Source organism: Nomascus leucogenys, chromosome 13 (assembly GCF_006542625.1).
Source record: "Nomascus leucogenys isolate Asia chromosome 13, Asia_NLE_v1, whole genome shotgun sequence".
Classification (NCBI taxonomy): domain Eukaryota; kingdom Metazoa; phylum Chordata; class Mammalia; order Primates; family Hylobatidae; genus Nomascus; species Nomascus leucogenys.
This window is the reverse complement of record NC_044393.1, coordinates 69,823,798-69,842,675: the sequence shown is the minus strand read 5'-3', so window position 1 is coordinate 69,842,675 and position 18,878 is coordinate 69,823,798. Positions and strand designations below refer to the sequence as shown.

Below are 18,878 nucleotides of genomic sequence, written 5' to 3'. Positions count from 1 at the left end.
ATTTGAATATTGCTTATGATGGTTTATCATTTTAAAAATATGTATTTTTAATTGACAAATAAAAATTGCATATATTTATTATGTACAACATGGTGGGGTTTTTTAACGTTGTTTTTCTTTTTAGATATAGGGTCTCACTATGTTCCCCAGGCTGGTCTCAGACGCCTGGGCTCATGCAACCCACCCAACTCAGCCTCCCAAAGTGCTGGGATTACAGGCATGAGCCCCCATACTTGCCCCCAAAGTGATGTTTTGAAATATGTAAGCACTCTAGAGTGGTTAAATCAAGCTAATCAGTACATGCATTTCATTAGATACTTATCATTTAATTTTTAAAATTGTGTTAATAACATTTAACATGAGATTTATCCTTTTAACAAAATTTTTAGTGTACGATACAGTACTGTTGCCTATGTTACACAGCAGATCTCTAGAATTTATTAATCTACCATAACTGAAAGTTTATACCTGCTGAAGATCAACTTCCTATTTCTTCCTCCCCTTAACCCCCAGCAACCACTGAACACTAATACAGTCAAACTTATAGAAGCAGAGGGTAGCACAGTGGTTGCCAAGGGTTGGGGGAGAAGAGCAACATGGAATCATGTAGTATTTGTCCTTCTGTGTCTGGCTTATTTCACTTAATATAATGTCTTCAAGGTTCATCCATGTTGTTGCATATGGTAGTGTTATAGTAGGTAGTCAAGCAGACATGAGCAGGGTAGGAGAGGACCCTTCCACACACAAACACACACATACAAGAAATGTCAAGTGACCATCAGGTGATTGTCAGGTGCTTGTTATGCTATCTTTCTAAAATAATAATTGTTCACAACCATTGCCAAGGAAAGGCAGTCTTCCAATAGATAGAAACAAACGAAACTAGTGATCTGCGGTTTCTTGATAAGATCTCAGGAGCTGGGTAATGGACTCAAGCATGTGTACTAAGAGGCAAAATGGCAGAGTTTAACTGGTATATGACCTTTTTCTAGGAACACTCAACTGGTAAGGGAAGAATGCCTCAGGTGAGCATGGATACAACTCCAGTAGACACCCTGTGCTTGTAGCCCTTCCCAGGTGCTGGCAGGCCACTGTGCATGCGGAATGCTTGCATCTAAGGCCCCAAGTCAAAGGTCAAACCACGCACTCGAATCCCTCAAGTCCCCCACTTTGCTCTCTTCCACGTGTACTTTCTTTCCTCTTGTTCCTGCTCTAATACTTTTTTTTTTTTTTTTTTTTTTTTGAGACGGAGTCTCGCTCTGTCGCCCAGGCTGGAGTGCAGTGGCACAATCTCGGCTCACTGCAAGCTCCGCCTCCCGGGTTCACGCCATTCTCCTGCCTCAGCCTCTCCAAGTAGCTGGGACTACAGGCGCCCGCCACCACGCCCAGGATCGAATACTTTTTAATAAACTTTCACTCCTGCTTTAAAACTTGCCTCCAACTCTCTGTCTTATGCCTCTCCATTGAATTCTTTCCTCTGAGGAGGCAAAAACTGAGGTTGCTGCAGAACTGTATGGATTTGCTGCTGCTAACAGTAGGATCTCCATCTTTTTAAATGTTAAATAATATTCCACTGTATGTTTGTGGGAGTGGAAAATGGTGCAGCAACAATGGAAAACATTATGGAGGTTTCTCAAAAATTTGAAACTAGAGCTCACTATGATACAGCAATCCTACTTCTGGGCATATGTATCTAAGAGTATTAAAATCAGGATCTCTAAGAGATATCTACGCTCCCATGTTCATTTCAGCGTTATTCACAATAGCCAAGATATGGAAAAAATCTAAATATCCATTTACCATTTAATCTAAATTTAGAATCCAGGTTCTTATGTGGGGTGCCAGAAACACAAACATATTCCATTTAAATATCCTTAGGTATATCCCTTAAGTATTAATGCCTTTCTTTGCCAGAGAGAAACCTTTATGACTGCATTCTGTTTACTGTAGGCATGTGTTTGGGGAGTGGGGAGGAGGGTAATATCTTCAGTCACTTGAATATGCTTTGTGAGATCTAGGAATTGTGCTTCTCTTCCCTCTAAGGTACATAGACAAAGGCAGAAACAGATTTCACAGGATAACTTCTGCCCACCGGGGTTCAGGAAGAAAGAGCTTCTCTTGGCATCAGAATAGCATTGCTTTTTATTTATTCATATTAGGAGAAAGTTCTAAAATAATTTGTCTTCGTCAGAATGTTCCTCATTTTTAGAGAACTTTTCTTTCTTCATTCTTAGAGAGCTTTCTCCCTTATGTAAAATAAAATATATTTTATCCGGATTCAAGTAAGTCTGTGGAGTAGAAATTTAACTGCTTTTGTGATAGCAAATATGTAGTTGACACTGCCATTCTGAAGAAAGCCAGATTCCACAGTGACAAATAGCTCATAGAGCAGGTGCTGGCTACACCTAACTTTGAATTTTCCTGTCTTCAGCTGTGAAATCATTTATCTCAGATTACCAAATTTTGCCACTGACACTGCAGCATCCAATATCAACATATTAACCTCCCAGTTAGTGCCACAGTGCTCTGCTTCCATTGTCGGATGGATATCCCTATACATGTAATCTGATAAGAGGGAAGTGTTTGTGAGAACCTGGACAGACTCCTGCGCTGGTGTATATGTTAGCCCTCAAAATTCTTTTTTTTTTTTTTTTTTTTTTTTTTGAGACAGAGTCTTGCTCTGTCGTCCAGGCTGGAGTGCAGTGGAGCAATCTCAGCTCACTGCAAGCTCCGCCTCCCGGGTTCACACCATTCTCCTGCCTCAGCCTCTCCGAGTAGCTGGGACTACAGGCGCCCGCCACCATGCCCGGCTAACTTTTTGTATTTTTAGTAGAGATGGGGTTGCACCGTGGTCTCGATCTCCTGACCTTGTGATCCGCCCGCCTTGGCCTCCCAAAGTGCTGGGATTACAAGCGTGAGCCACCGCGCCCGGCCAGCCCTCAAAATTCTAAGGACTCTGAAGAATCTTCAGAGACTATATGATCTTAGTGCTTAGGTAACTGTCCAGTTAATAACAACCAAATCTGGAAAGGTGATAGTTCTTGTAGTAGAAAGACGGATTCTTATCTCTCTCCTAGTCTTGTTTCAGGCACGTACAGAGTTTCCAACTTTATCAGCACTCATCTATGTTGCTACTTCTGAGCCTTGCTGTAAACCAGCAGTCCCCAAACTTTTTGGCACCAAGGAACAATTTCGTGGAAGACAATTTTTCCACAGACCAAAAATGGGATGATGGTTTGGTAATGATTCAAATGCATTAAATTTATTGTGCATTTTATTTCTATTGGTATTACATCATAATACATAATGAAATAATTATACAACTCACCATAATGTAGAACCAGTGGGAGCCTTGAGCTTGTTTTTCTGAAACTAGATGGTCCTATCTGGGGGTGATGGGAGACAGTGACAGATTATCAGACATTAGATTCTCATAAGGAATGTGCAATCTGTATCCCTCACATGCACAGTCCACAATAGGGTTTGTGCTCCTATGAGATTCTAAAACCGCTGCTGACCTGACGGAAGGCGAAGCTCAGGTGGTATTGCGAGTGATGGGGAGTGGCTGTAAATACTGATGAAGCTTCTCTGGCTTGCCCTCTGCTCACCTCCTGCTGTGCTGCTTTGTTCCTAACAGGCCCTGGACCCACGCGTAATTGAGGAGCCCTGCGGTAAACTGTTTCTAAGCATTAAGCTCTACCTCAAGGTCTACCAGAGACTACTCAATGTAACTACCTAGAGACACTTAAGGTCTACCCAGAGTCTATGCGTTGCCAAAAGTTGCTTGCATTGCAAAATCCTCTAACTTCTTAAAATGAAAACTGGTGAAAATAGATTGAAAAATATAAAGCAATTTGCTACACTTATCACCAAGAAGGAAATTTACATATCTTGTTATAATATTCCAGAAGTACATGTTGTACTTTTTTCTTCTGATTAATCTTGTCTTCATTGAAAATAACTCCTAATTACATGTACTAGATTAAGTCATGAGGCCTAAGGCACTGGAATACAATGTGCTAACTTTAACTTCATAAAATGTATTTTAGCAAACGTGAACTTGCTGTTTCTGAAGGCCCCAGGAATAAGGCCACACTAGCATGTACACAGCGTTTAATCTCATGTGCAGAATTAGGCTCTGTGATGAGAGAGACTTTCCACGTAATCAGCAGTATCCCTTTTGCTTTCAGGTGCTGATGAAGTACTCCATTTTCTTATTACAACTATTTTACTAAATAAAGGCTCTATTTGGAGATGGTCCCTATTATCCCAATGGCTCAAGTAAGAAGCCAGAGAATCATTAAAAAGAAAAGAAAAGAGAAAGAACAAGGCTGTTTCCTGCAAGCAGCAATGGAACCATCTCTGTTTACTGTGCCTTTCCTACCATTACATCCCTTGAATTTAAGCTCTGAAGACTTCAAGTCCATGGATCTCAGAAATGCTATTTCCACTTCTCATTTCTTGCACAGACTATAGAAATGCTACCAGCATCTTTCGAATTACTGCTTCTATTGTGGTTTCTTTTTGCAGGAGATAAAGCTCTTCTGAGTTCTACCGACATCTTTCAACACTACACGACAGGGTCTCTAGGATACTCATCACTACTACTGTATCCTCCTGCTAACTTGTTTAATACATGCCAACTAGTAAGATCATAGTAGACTGGAGTACCTCCTCCGTCTCCATTTGTAATGACACCATTAGAAAAAGCAAATAAAAAAACCATAGGATTTCTTCATTTATCCATCAAAAATGCACAGGATGACAGGCATGATGCTTGGTGCTTGATACAAAACTTTGCCAGAAAAAAAGTAGTATTCAACCAGTGTTTCATGAGATAAATCAATATATTGCCTAAGCCAGTCATGCCAATCCCATCTGTCTTTGGCAATGATTTGTTTAGGAATGGAAAAGTAAAGATGTTTTAGTCAACAGCACAGTTGGGGAGTCTTCTAGAAGTCCCTGACACTTGGGAAGGCTGACCTTTATTCTTTGCAAGTTGTTCTATGAACACGTGATGCTTACGGCTGCTGTAGTCATTTTAATACCCTGAGTAGGAATATCACCAACAAACCAAATAATGGCAGAGCAGAAATGTGGAACAAGCATTCTTAACCTGCTGAATCAACCATGAAACTGCCTAACTTCAGAGTTCTTGCTAAGAGAGACAACAAACAACTGTTTCTTAAAATACTTTTTACTGGTTATTGTGTAATATACAGCTAAAGCATTTTAATGAATGTATAATAGAAACATGTTTCCCATTCAGATAATCTTGTCATTGCTTCATTTCTGAAGTATTTTTTCAGCTTTCACTGTATAATGTTGCGTACAGAAAGACTGCAGTGTCTTTCAATAATCATTAAATGGCTGATTAGTAGGACCAGTTTATATACCATTCTTGGAGAACACTGGTAATTTTTGGCTGATTCAATGGAGTTTTTGCGCTTTTTGAATGTGTATTTGTGTCTTATAGAAAGAAAAGCAGTTAAGGAATCTTAACATATTTTACATTCTTTTTCAATTACTAGTCCTGGCTTTTAATTTACACTGTATTCTATCAATTAGGAAATGCGACCATTACTGAAAATGTACCTGAAAGACTACTTATTTTTATTTTAAATATCTCAATAATATAATTTATTGTGTATTAAGACCCCTATGTTTATTAATAATATCTTTAATTCTTCCATACATCCCTGCACTTTCTCTAAGTGCAGCTTGTTTTCATTACATAAGTTTATGTAATGAAAACAAGCTGCACTTAGAGAAAGCATAAAAATATATTTATGTTCCTTAACTTGTAAAAAAGAAAATGAGGGAAGTTTACTATTGCATTGATAAGTTCAAGTTATGATAACTTATGTTCTCTCAGTATTTGACAGCATGTTTTTGAAAATGAGACGATCAACTACAATTAAAGCAAATTCATATTAATTACATTTTAGAGGATTTTATCATTTGCTTTCATACAGTGTCTTTCCCATTGCACTATTATCTTCTTAGAGTTTAACTATGCCTTTTTGGGAGTTTCATTTAATTATCTTTAAGTTAGTATTAGCTGCTTAGTTAGCCTAATTATGTTATTAGGAAATGAAAAAAGGCCATTTTATATGGACATTCGGTAAAGGACATTTCTTTGTATGGTATTAAAAATAATCCTCAATTTCTGATATAAAACCAGCATTCACATATTTCAACTGTTTTTTTCATAGTATTCTGCTGATAAGCAGGATTCTTGATATTCAACAAAGAAAATGTGAATAGTTATGATTAAAAGATGAAGAGAAATTAGAAAGCCTAAAACTCGTTTATATACATAAAAATTTAGTAGAAGGAAGTTTATTATTTCTATTGAAACCGCAATACATACTTCTTCATTTTGTGGTTGGTGAACATATATATATACACGTGTATATATATATACACACGTATATATATACACACGTGTATATATACACACGTATATATATACACACGTGTATATATACACACGTATATATATACACACGTGTGTATATATACACACGTATATATATACATACGTGTGTATATATACACACGTATATATATACATACGTGTGTATATATATACGTGTATATATACACACGTATGTATATACATACACGTATGTATATATATACGTGTGTATATATATATATATAGAGAGAGAGAGAGACAGAGAGAGAGAACTTATTTGTTACAGATGCACGTAGAGACAAGGTTTCACCATGCTGGTCTCGAACTCCTGACCTTGTGATCCACCCGCCTCTGCCTCCCAAAATGCTGGGATTACAGGCGTGAGCCACTGTGCCCAGCCCAAACAGAAATACTTTAAAACACACCAAAGGAAATGTGGCAACAATAAAAGTATCTGAAAATCTGGATATGTGTACACAGACTCACTATATTATCATCTATGCTACTGTTTATGCCTAAAATATTTTATAAAGATTTTTCTTTAATTAAGATGGCTTTTATTTGCCTTTATACTAGTAAGAAAATAATGATGCCAGGCGCAGTGGCTCAAGCCTGTAATCCCAGCACTCTGGGAGGCCAAGGCAGGCGGATCATGAGGTCAGGGGTTTGAGACCAGCCTGGCCAACATGATGAAACCCCGTCTCTACTAAAAATACAAAAATTAGCCAGTTGTGTTAAAAAATTGTGGTTACAGAGTGCATGTGTTTAGTTGGAATGTGATTATCCTGCTGCTTCCCATCACCTTCCCTGTTCTTCCATCAAAATCATCCTTACTATCAATAATAGAATATGTAAGCATTGCAGCTGGAAGGGATTTTAAAATCCATTTATGCCGTCCCTATATCCCCCATACCCCTAGCTAGTGAAAAGGAAGTTGAGATACTGAAACATCTGTTATTTAGTAGCAGCAGAGGTCCTGGAATCCTGACCTCAGTCCAGCATTCTGAAATGAATATTCCCGGGCAATGTCAACTCTTTAGGGACTACGCATCCCAGCCAAATGCTAGTTTGAAATAAGTCTCCTTTGGGGAGTTGCTTGTTTATATGGCTTCAGATACACTACATATGAATAAATTGTTCAAATGATGAAAACAGTTCTTGGATGTGAATTACAGGAATTCAGCTTAAAGAATGATATTATTGATAGTTCAATACCTAAACCAACATGTAAGTATTATGTTAGCACATCACTCAGGATTTTTAAGAACATAAGGGACCTGCTCCTTCTCAATTAGTATTTGGGCATTAGCTAAATATATCTTGATGGCTTAAATCAACTTACCTAAAACAAAAATTATCACTATTCCCTATAATTTTATTTCTTAATTTCTTTGATCAACAAATATTGGAGTGCAACTTTGTGTCAAGCAGTGCTCTAAAATGAAGCGATTTTTATGGCAATGGATAAAACAAATTCCCTTCTCCCAGAGAGCTTACATACTATTGTATTATGCTGAAAATAAGTTAATATTTACTATAATGAAAGGCAGCAATAAGAATTTTGCAAATGAAGCAGAGCGAGTGGTTAAAGAGATGGTAGGCCAGAGGAAGAATATGCATCAGGTGGCTGGAGAAGGCCTCGCTAGCATGACATCTGATCAAAGATCCCATTTATGTGGCATTAGCGTATGTTATCCTGCTTTACAGTTTGATTTATTCATTCACTAATATTTGTTATGTGTTCTCTGTCATAAGGAATGCTGCCTGGTTTTATTTACACGGCGATGAAACAGTTGTTGCCCTCATGGGGTTCACAGTCTGGTATCACGAGTATCACATGTGCATGTAGGAATAGCTAAAACAAGGCAGATAGTGATGAGTGCAGAAGAGAAATATTGACAAAGGGCCACGGAGTGAGAAGGTGGAGAGAAAATGAAGAGAATGCTTTCTGCAATTACTCTTGTCTTCCCAGCCAGATAGCAAAGAGGCAGGGATCATATATTTTCTATTCCAACTTCTAGCACAATGCCCTCCCTGTTTGTACCTTGTTTGGGCTATAAAAATTTGTGGTAGATGATGACTGTTGTTTCTTATATCAGTTGATGAATGCTCTCCTTTAAATTGTCTTGTAGGCGACAACTATTCTAATGCAAATTAATCATCTCTAAAATTAAATGCAGCTTTCCCTTTTAATTCTCTTATCTATGTCTACTCAAGTCTAAACCGTCTCTTTTTCCTTTACCTTATTGTATCACTAACCACGCTATGAAAAGGTGACCCTTTGTGCCTCCCATCAATCTATGCAGGTATTAGGGGCACAAAGCAATGCGTGTTTAAATGAGCAAATGAATAAAGAACCCCTTTTGGGGTACTAAATTTAGCATTATTTAATTCAGTTATGAAATGGACTTTTCATGACTAAAGCGAACAGAGAAATGGAGAGCATTTTAAGTCAAAAAAGAAGCTTTTAAAAAGAATGTGCAACTTGGACTCCATGGTTACTCTTATTGAAGCAACAGAACCTCAACTTCCAGTGCTTGGTTAGGCAGCCATTTTTTTAAGCAGGTAAGAAATAATAATTAAAAGAGCTAAAATAATTATGTGCATAAAATATGCTATCTATGCGTTTAAATACATGCAGGATTGTCTTCTTTTGTCAAATCCCAATGTCTCATTTTAAAAGGAATCATGTCAGTTCCCTTTTCAGCCAAAAGATTAAACCATTTTAATTTTCTGAGGGAAGAAGCCCCCAAAGCCACATAGAATTTTTTAATTCTGCCCTAATATAAGCTGAATTCTCCAAAATGCCTGCCTCTGAGGTAAACAGAATCCATTAAAAAGTAGTTATTAAGCCCTGTGAACAGAAAACAATATTAGAAGCCTAAAAATGATAGCTTTGGGGCAACAAAACTCATTGGAAATAGCATATAGAAGCAGAAACAAAAAAGGAGAGAGATCCTTTAGTATAAAAAAAAGATTATGATGAAAAATATAACTAATTAGCATTTTCATTGTTTCTTTCAATAAAAATCTCAAGAATCTTTATGGGACAAGTAGGGTGATAAAGCCTCAGGGTAGGCTACCAGATGGAATAATATATACACAATGCAAATATATCCAAATATGGAAACTTCACTGTTTATATAAGCAATGTAACTGCCTCATCATGTTGTCTGTATATATTCTGTACCACATTTAGTATCTTCGAAGAGTTCAATGTTTAAGAGCAATATCAATATTTTAGAAAGTACTGTTACCTTACAAGTATAACAGTAAAGTCAAGTACAATTGGGTCAAGCTTCAGAACTTTTTGTTATGAATGTAAACATATACACAACTCAAGCTGAAACTGGACTTTGTAGTCACAGTAAGCCCCCATTGAGAGAGAATGTGTGTATGGTGTGTGTGTGAGTATATATTGGTGTGTGTGTGTGAGTATATATATATATATATATACGAAATATATATTTTGTATATATACTCACACACACATTATATATAGTGTAAGTGCTATAGATACATGAACTGTAAATGTACACACAGGTATATGTGTGTATGTGTATATATGTGTGTGTGTAATGAACTGTAATGTGTATATATATGTGTGTATGTGTATATATATGTGTGCATGTAATGAACTGTAAATGTATATTTACATTTATATACATACACATTTACATTTTGTATATTTATATGTGTATGTATGTATATGTAATATTTATATGTATATTTAAATGTGTATATATATGTGTGTATGTGTATATGTATGTGTGTATGTGTACATATGTGTGTATGTGTATATATATGTGTGTATGTTTATACATGTGTGTGTAATGAACTGTAAAGGTACACACATATGTATATGTGTGTGTATGTGTATATATACGTGTGTGTATATATATATATAAAATCATATCTACGGTAGAAGAGCTAGAAGAGCTCTGTGGATTAATAAACATACTTTTACAGTACTGGGTCCTATATAATTGAATGCATACAGGAAATTGGGAATGTACCATGCTTATTTAGATGCTAGGATAAATGTAAGCGATGTTCTTGCTAAGGTCAGATCCCCCTAACCATCTCAGAGTTTATGTTCAAGAATCATTATGATGTTTAAATGTAACACAGTCAATGTATTCTGTTCTGATAAGGCTTATTATTTTCAGTAAATGGCGTGAAGGATCAGCCTTGGTCTCAATTCATAAAAGCCATCTATTCCACTGACAGTTCCATAAAAATGGCCCACAAATTAATGATTATATTTTCAATAAAGGATATAGATGCAACATTGATTAAAGTATACGGACTACTGATTAGTTTCATGAACCCTAAAATAACAGTTGCTATACATGTTCTTACTGACCTAGAAATAAGCTTGAATCTCCTTTTAAAACATAAGCCTACATTAGGCACCTTAGGAATTAAATATCTCATTTATATTGCAATCTTCTCCTTCAGAAGTTAGTCTGTGAATTAACAGCATTCTGAAAGCAAAAATGAAAGTATTAACACCACATGTAATCATCAGAGGTGATGTCTCAAAGACTGACAGATTTCATCTGATTTATACTCTTGATGTCTCCAGAAGGAGGGGATCCTATGTTCTATCTTCTGGATATTCAGATTTCTATAATTTAAAGTAACAGTTAAATTAGCATTGAGTATTTTATATATATATATTCGAATTGTTACCACCAATGGTCACAGAAACTCAACTTAACAGCAAATCCACCTCTATCCTCAACTATTTCACAAAGACTAGCTGGATATGGAACCTTTGGGACTCACAAATGGTCTGTTCATCACCTTATTTTATGACTCTTCTCTAGTTCTCATCATCAGTTTCTTGGTTTACTGGTTTACTCTTCCCTGGTACTGATTCATTCCAAGGTGACTGGCTACTCAAAGAAGACCCCCTGATGTAAGTCATGTAAATACTTTGCATTTCCATTTATTCACAGATATCTTTTTGGTAGCACTTTCTCTATTGCACTGTCTCTAAACTCTAGCAGGTCCTTTACTTGTGATTCCTGCCTTTATTCCATTCCAAAGACTTCGTGCTAGTCACCCTCTGCTCTTAAGTCCTGACAGGCTGATCACTGATAGAGTTCCCAAGATTAAGAATAGCAGTTTTCAAGTTACTGTGATTATACACTTGCTTGATTTTTCGTGGGTATTACCCATTGGATTTAATGAATGTTTATTTAATCAGGACTCAGATTCATTAGTTATGATTTTATGATCTTAGGTTTCTGTCCTTCAACAACACAGCCAATTAGATCACTTCAGATAAGTCCTTTAAAGGAAAGTGCATGCTTATTTCTTATGTAGATTGTGGCTACCCAGATGCCTTTTTTCTTTTTCCTATCCAGCATCATCAAATGGTTATATTAGTCAGCAATTTGGTCATTATGTTTCGAAACAGGCCAGCGATGCAAGGGAAAGAAATGGTGTAAGAAAACAAGCCTGGTTACCATGGCAAATAGATGTACAGTATTTCCCAGGAGAAATGTAAATCATTGATCAGGATTTTTGTTCACTTCATAACTCATCTTTGATATCTTGAAATATATCTATCTTAATATGAATCAGATTATAATAATCAATAGAAATATGAAGTTGTGGCCAATATACAACTACATTCTAAAATGAATAAATATAGTTTTGAGCCAGAGAAAGAAAATACTAGACAGGTTTCCAAACTATATGGATAACCAAGAAATACTAACAGTCCATATAGTTTAAAGACAGCTAGGAACTGAATTTGGTGCAATAAATTCAGTGATGCAGAGCAGAGTATGGTGGGACTGAGTGATGTCTAAACTGCAGCTAAACATAGTAAAATACATCCAAAGTGGGTTCACAGTTAATGATTAAACATTCTTTTAATTGCAAAAATAAAAGGGAAGCATTTTTTTTTTAAAAATTCAACCCTACCAAAAAGTTAAAATTATTTCAACATTGACAAGAGATAAGAAGCTGGCTAAAACAATTTAAACAACAGCCATTTGTTGAACATCTATAAATGCTAGGCTGTTCCTTATGCTAAGAATAGAAAGAGAGGTTGGGCATGGTGGCTCACGCCTGTAATCTCAACACTTTGGGAGGCTGAGGTGGGCAGATCACTTGAGGTCAGGAGTTCAAGACCAGCCTGGCCAACATGGCCAAACCTCGTCTCTATTAAAAATGCAAAAATTAGCTGGGTGTAGTGGCGTGAGGGAGGCTGAGGCATGAGGATTGCTTCAATTCAAGAGGCGGAGGTTGCAGTGAGCTGAGGTCACACCACCGTACTTCAGCCTGGGAGATAGGGCGAGACTCTGCCTTAAAAAAAAGAATAGAAAGACAAGTAGGAAGACACTATGCTCACTTATAAACTAGTCAAGGGGACAACAGCTTTATTACTCATTATAATACTATGATAAATGAGATAATTGAGGAATAACAAAATTTTATGCAAGCATAATAACCTTAGAGGTCATCCTGTTCCTGACATCCACAGTTCCAGCTGCATGCACACAGGCCTGAGATAGAAATAGGTATACATTATAGCAGACAGGAAGTCTCTTTATAACTCATTCTTATACGTATTCCAGAGACTTGGACATATGCTTCATATAAACATGCATTCACCATTAAGAAACAGTAGAAACTTGGCAGGGTGCGGTGGCTCACGCTGGTAATCCCAGCACTTCGGGAGGCCCAGGCAGGTAGATTTGAGGCCAGGAGTTTGAGACCAGCCTGGCCAACACGGCGAAAACCCATCTCTACTAAAAAGAAAAAAAGAAAAAAAAGAAAAAAAATTAGCTGGGCATGGTGGTGCATGCCTGTAATCCCAGCTACTCGAGAGCCTGTCACAAGAATCACTTGATCCCAGGGGGCAGAGATTACAGTGAGCTAATATCATGCCACTGCACTCCAGCTCGGGACAGAGCAATACCTTGTCTCTAAAAACAATCAAACAAAAAGCAGTAGAAACTCAATAAAGAATGATAAAGTTAAAAACCCAAGAAGTTAGCAAGCCGCAGTAGTATGAAGAGTTGAACAATTTGTAGTGACTCTAAATTACTAGATAAGAATTACTAGATAAGAAAGTTGAGTAATTTGAGAGACTTGTAAGAAAAACAGGAAAAGAAACTCATATTTTCAACAAAAGCTGCAGGTAGGTAGAAAAAGTTTTTTTTTTTTTAACTTCTGTTGGAGGCTGGAATAAGATGAAATTTTAGTGAATAGTAATTATAAAACTTTAGTGAAAATCAAAATAATTGCTTTCTAAAGTGATGCATACTTAGGGCCTGTTTATTTTGAATCAGTTGTATTACAAAGGTATACTTTACTATTTTACTTTTTTGAGAAAAGAAGAACTCTTCCCCTCCAACACATACTCACCTGGTAGAATATAAGTAATACAAAGCAATACAAAGTTTGAGGACCTTGGCCTTATGGGTACATGTGTTTGACCACGATATTAGATGTTTGTGAAACTGCAGAACTAAGTAGATATGCCAATAAATTGCCTGTAGGATGCGGCTGTATTTTTAAAATAAGAGTTGGGAAAATTTATTATCTGGAGGGATTAGGGTGTTTATCTGAAAATATTTATCTAAGAAAATTCTCAGACTCAGAATATAGCTGTGTCTACTAATGGCTTATCCCTCAGGAAATTCTACATAGAATTTGACATGCCTAAACCTGCACTCATATATTCATTCATTCATTCATTTATTCTTCCACCAATTTACATTTATTGAATTCATACCAGATCCTCAGGATACAAAGACACAACTTTTTGAATACTTTAAATCCAGTGCCTTAGACTCACAGGTAAAGAATCTATTGCAATGCTAGTGTGATATGGAACTAATATACGCAAAGCTCTCATGGCTGTTATTGGAGCAGCGCCTAGATCAGGCTAGCCTGTGGCAGGTCATTTAAGTAAGACTCTTCACAAATGTCATCTGTGTTTACTTTTGTAGGAGAATAATGACAGTTAGGCAGGTGGCTGGGCATAGTGGCTCACGCCTGTAATCCCAGCACTTAGGGAGGCTGAGGTGGGCGGGTCACCTGGGGTGAGGAGTTCAAGACCAGCCTGGACAACATAGTGAAATTCCATCTCTACTAAAAATACAAAAATTAGCCCAGCATGGTGACACATGTCTGTGTCCCAGCTACTTGGGAGGGTGAAGTAGGAGAATCGCTTGAACCTGGGAGGCAGAGGTTGCAGCGAGCTGAGATCAAGTCACTGCACTCCAGGTGACAGAGCGAGGCTCCTGTAGAAAAAAAAAAAAAAAAAAAAAAAAAAAGAGGCATGTAATGAGGGGAAGGCTGGAAAAAGGCATGGAAGAAAGATTATTCAACCTTCAAAAACTCTACATGATTCAGGATGCCTGGACTATAGATTTGGAAAGGTAGATGATAGTGGATGCCATCACTAGGCCATGGAGGGCATTTTATGCCATACTGAAGACTTAGGATTTATTTTGTAGGCTACGAAAAACCACTGAAAAATTTATAGCAAAGGAATGACATAATGAGATTTACATTTTGGTAAGTTTATTCTGGCTATAGTAAGATGGGAAACCAGCAAGGAGGTTGATACAACATTTAAGTGGGAAATAATGATATGGAGAAGGAGGATGGATTTTAGATTTGCAGCATGAACATGACTTGATAAACAAGTAAAATTGGTGGATGAAAAAACTGAATGTACCAGTGATAACTCCCAGGTTTCTGGTTTGGGAAACTGGTTAGCTGTATTCCTACTATCAGATACGAATAAAAGAAGAGAATCAGATTTTGAGGGAAGTAAAATGAATATAATTGTGAACAAGGATTTGGGAAGTACAAAACATTCAGTTTGTGTTAACTAGAATGCTTCTGTATTGAGGGATCTGGAGCTCAAGAGAAGGATCTCATGTTAGTTTACTAGTGCTGCCATAACAAAATACCACGGACTGGATGGTTTAAACAATAGTAATTGATTTCTCACAACTCTGGAGACGAGAAGTCCAAGATCAAGGTGTTGGCAAGTTTGGTTTCTTCAGAGGCTCTTTCCTTGGCTTGCAGATGGCTGCCTTCTTGCTGTGTTCTCACGTGGTCTTTCCTCTGTGCACATACACACATCCCTGTTGTCTCTCTGTGTGTTCAGATTTAAAGATGTTTCAAACTTCTCTCTCTCTCTTTCTTTCTCTGTCTTTTATTATGAGACACTTCACAGATATGCATGTCAACCTTGCGCAAGGGCTGTGCTAATCTTTTATGTATCCTTCCTATATTAGTATATGTGCTGCCAAAGAGCACAAATTTCCTCTTTGTATAAGGACACCAGTCAAATGAGATGAGGCTCCTCCCTCATGGTCTCATTTTAACTTATTAACTACCTCTTTAAAATCTCTATCTCCAAATACAGTCATATTTTAAAATACTGGGGGCTAGGGTTTCAACATATGAATTTCTAGGGAGACACAAGTCAGCCTATCACAGATCTGATCTGCTGATAGATCTGGCTCATTGACTATAGTTGGTAATTTAAAAGCATAACAACAATGGGTGATATACCCGGGGAGACTGTGAAAACTAGGGGAACTTTTGGCTGAGAAGGAACCAATGAAATGTTATTGTGGACGCAGAGAGAGGAGTTAACAGAGGTATCTACTTCAGAGGGGCCAGAGCAGTAGATTACTCAGGAGAAAACTGTGTTATAAAAGCCAACAAAGGCATTTCAACAGGTAAGAGGGGTCAGTAGCTTTCATTACTCTGGAAATGTCACCAACATGTCTGACATATATCCATTGTATACAACATCAAAGAGTATATTGATAATTGCAGTGAGAGTGGTTTTTGGAGTAGAATTTTAGAGTTTGAGTGAATGAATTACAGGAAGTGAAAAATTTTCCTTTATATTGGAGTGAACTTTTCCTTTATGATTTTTTTTCTGTCAGGAAGAAAAGGAAGGAGTAACAGGACTCAAAGAAATATTTTCTAAATAAGCAGATGTCTACATTATTGTGAAAGAATCACTGAACAGAAGTAGGTTGAACATATGATAGAACTAGGAGATAATCCATTAATGAAGGTCCCCGAGGAAGCAGAAGGAGATGAAAAAAAAAAGAACAGGTGAGGATAGGCTTTGAAGGAAATAAAGACTGCTCTTTGAAGATAGGAAGACTATGAGAGGCTTAGATGCAGATAAATTTACAAAAAAAAAAAGGATGGGGATAAGCTGAGGAAGTTTTAGCAAGCATGTTTTGAGAAATGAGAAAGAATCAACTAAATCATGAGATCATTGCTGTGTGATTATTTATTCTACCCACTTTCTGTGGAATTGAGTGAAGAAGGAATATGCAGAATGATGCAGGTTTGAGGGTTCTAATTGGGGAAATAGATCAAGGGGCAGAAAAACTGGCAAAACAGTGGTTGAAAGGGTGTAACATTGGACATAAGCTGTGTCTAGTTTTTAGTGACTAGTTTTTGTTTTGGTGAAGGGGTCACAGATGTGGACGTTAAAATGCTGTGGAATGATGGTAAGATCTGGTATAGAGGAGTCTCCTATGTATGACAGTGGTGAGGAAAGGAGTGGAGATGATTGAATGGCCTGGTTGCCTAGGAAGTGAGTTGGTTGCTGTTGTACAGTGAGTTGGCTTATTTAATGCGACAAATATTTACTGAGTGGCTCCTGTATCCAGATCTCAGGTAGATCATCTATGGCAGGGGTCCACAACTCCCGGGCCGTAGACCATCATCAGTCTGTGGCCTGTTAGCAACCAGGCTACATAGCAGGAGATGAGCAGTGGGCATATGAGCATTACTGCCTGAGCTCCACCTCCTGTCAAATCGGATTATCCAATCAGCAGCAGCATTAGATTCTCACAGTATCGCAAACCCAATTGTGAACTGTACATGTGAGGGATCTAGGTTGCATGCTCCTAATAAAAATCTAACTAGTGGAAAAACTGTCTTCCACGAAACTGGACCCTGGTGACAAAAAGGTTGGGGACCCCGATCTATGGCATTTGTGGAGAATTTTATGGCTAGCACACTTGGTAAACAAATTCAAAAGAAAGCGAATCTTATCTCATTAAAAATGAACATATTTACATCCACAAACATAAGTTGGAATGGGAAATTTACGTAGTTGGAAAATAGCTATTAAATGTAAACAAACATAATTATAGTGTAGATTAAGGACTAGCTATCTTTTCAGAGGTAATAATAACACCAATGTTGTACATTCATCCCTTTTCTTTTTTTTTTTTTTTTGAGATGGAGCCTTGCTCTGTTGCCCAGGCTGGAGTGCAGTGGCCCGATTTCGGCTCACTGTGAGCTCTGCCTCCCGAGTTCATGCCATTCTCCTGGCTCAGCCTCCCAAGTAGCTGGGACTACAGGCACCTGCCACCACGCCTGGCGAATTTTTTTGTATTTTTAGTAGAGACGGGGTTTCACCGTGTTAGCCAGGATGGTCTCGATCTCCTGACCTCGTGATCCGCCCACCTCGGCCTCCCAAAGTGCTGGGATTACAGGCATGAGCCACCGCGCCCAGCCCTATTCATCCCTTTTCAAAAGTCAGACCCTAGGAAGCTGGACGGAGGTGGGGCATGGTTTTACAGTGAATTTCTGATTTCACTCAGGGTGATAAATCAGACTCTTGGGGAAAGCAGGTGGTGGCTCTGGACAGCAGCAGGAATGGGGATCTAGTTAGCAACAAATCCATGGGCTTATGACAGGCTGAAAGCCCACCCCTTCTCCATCTTTGGGAGGTTGCCAATGTCTGATTTAACACTATCCAAGGAATGATCATTGAAAGTAAAAAAAAATAACTATCAACTAGCAGAAAATATAAATGGTAAGCATTAGCACATATTTCACATGTTTATATTTGGCTCTCAGATTGACCTAGAAAACGAAGTCTGGGAAATTCTATATGATCCTGAAAAAATGACACACTGGTCTGGATGGTAGAATAAGTTGGAGAAATGTTTAAGCCAAAATGCAGTATTACCAATGACTTTTTATTTTATTTTATTAATTTTCAGGGTTTTTGGTGTACAGGCGGTTTTTGGTTACATGGAAAAGTTCTTTACTGGTGATTTCTGAGATTTTAGTGCACCCCTTATTCTGGGCAGTGTACACTGTTCCCAGTATGTAGCCTTTTATCCCTCACCCCCTCTAAGTTCAAGAAGACTATGGTCCTGCAGAAAGCTTTATATGTAATTAACTTATCTTTATCTTTATAGGCAGTAGACTCATCTTTTGAAACAGATTCCATTAAGAGTGAATGTGTACCCTCCCTCTAGCCTTTATTATTACTGTTTTTGCTATTACATGTGTTAGTGTATGTGAATTTAATGCTTAAAAATGTATCCGATTGGCTACTATGGAAAAAGGTTGACTCATAAGAGTTTTAGCACGGGTTAAGATCTGAAAGTTTTCTCCCAGCCTCTTATCACTGGCGCAGACT

General features: G+C 37.6%; 1 protein-coding gene and 1 non-coding gene across 2 annotated transcripts in view; both read right to left on the bottom strand.

Moving 5' to 3' along the window:
- KCND2 (potassium voltage-gated channel subfamily D member 2) overlaps positions 1 to 18,878 on the bottom strand; it is a 482,600-nt gene that overhangs the window by 61,954 nt on the left and 401,768 nt on the right. The gene's annotated exons all lie outside the window — the stretch shown is intronic.
- LOC115838081 lies at positions 15,617 to 15,721 on the bottom strand. Its single transcript, XR_004033136.1, has one exon. It is a non-coding gene; the product is annotated as a U6 spliceosomal RNA (small nuclear RNA).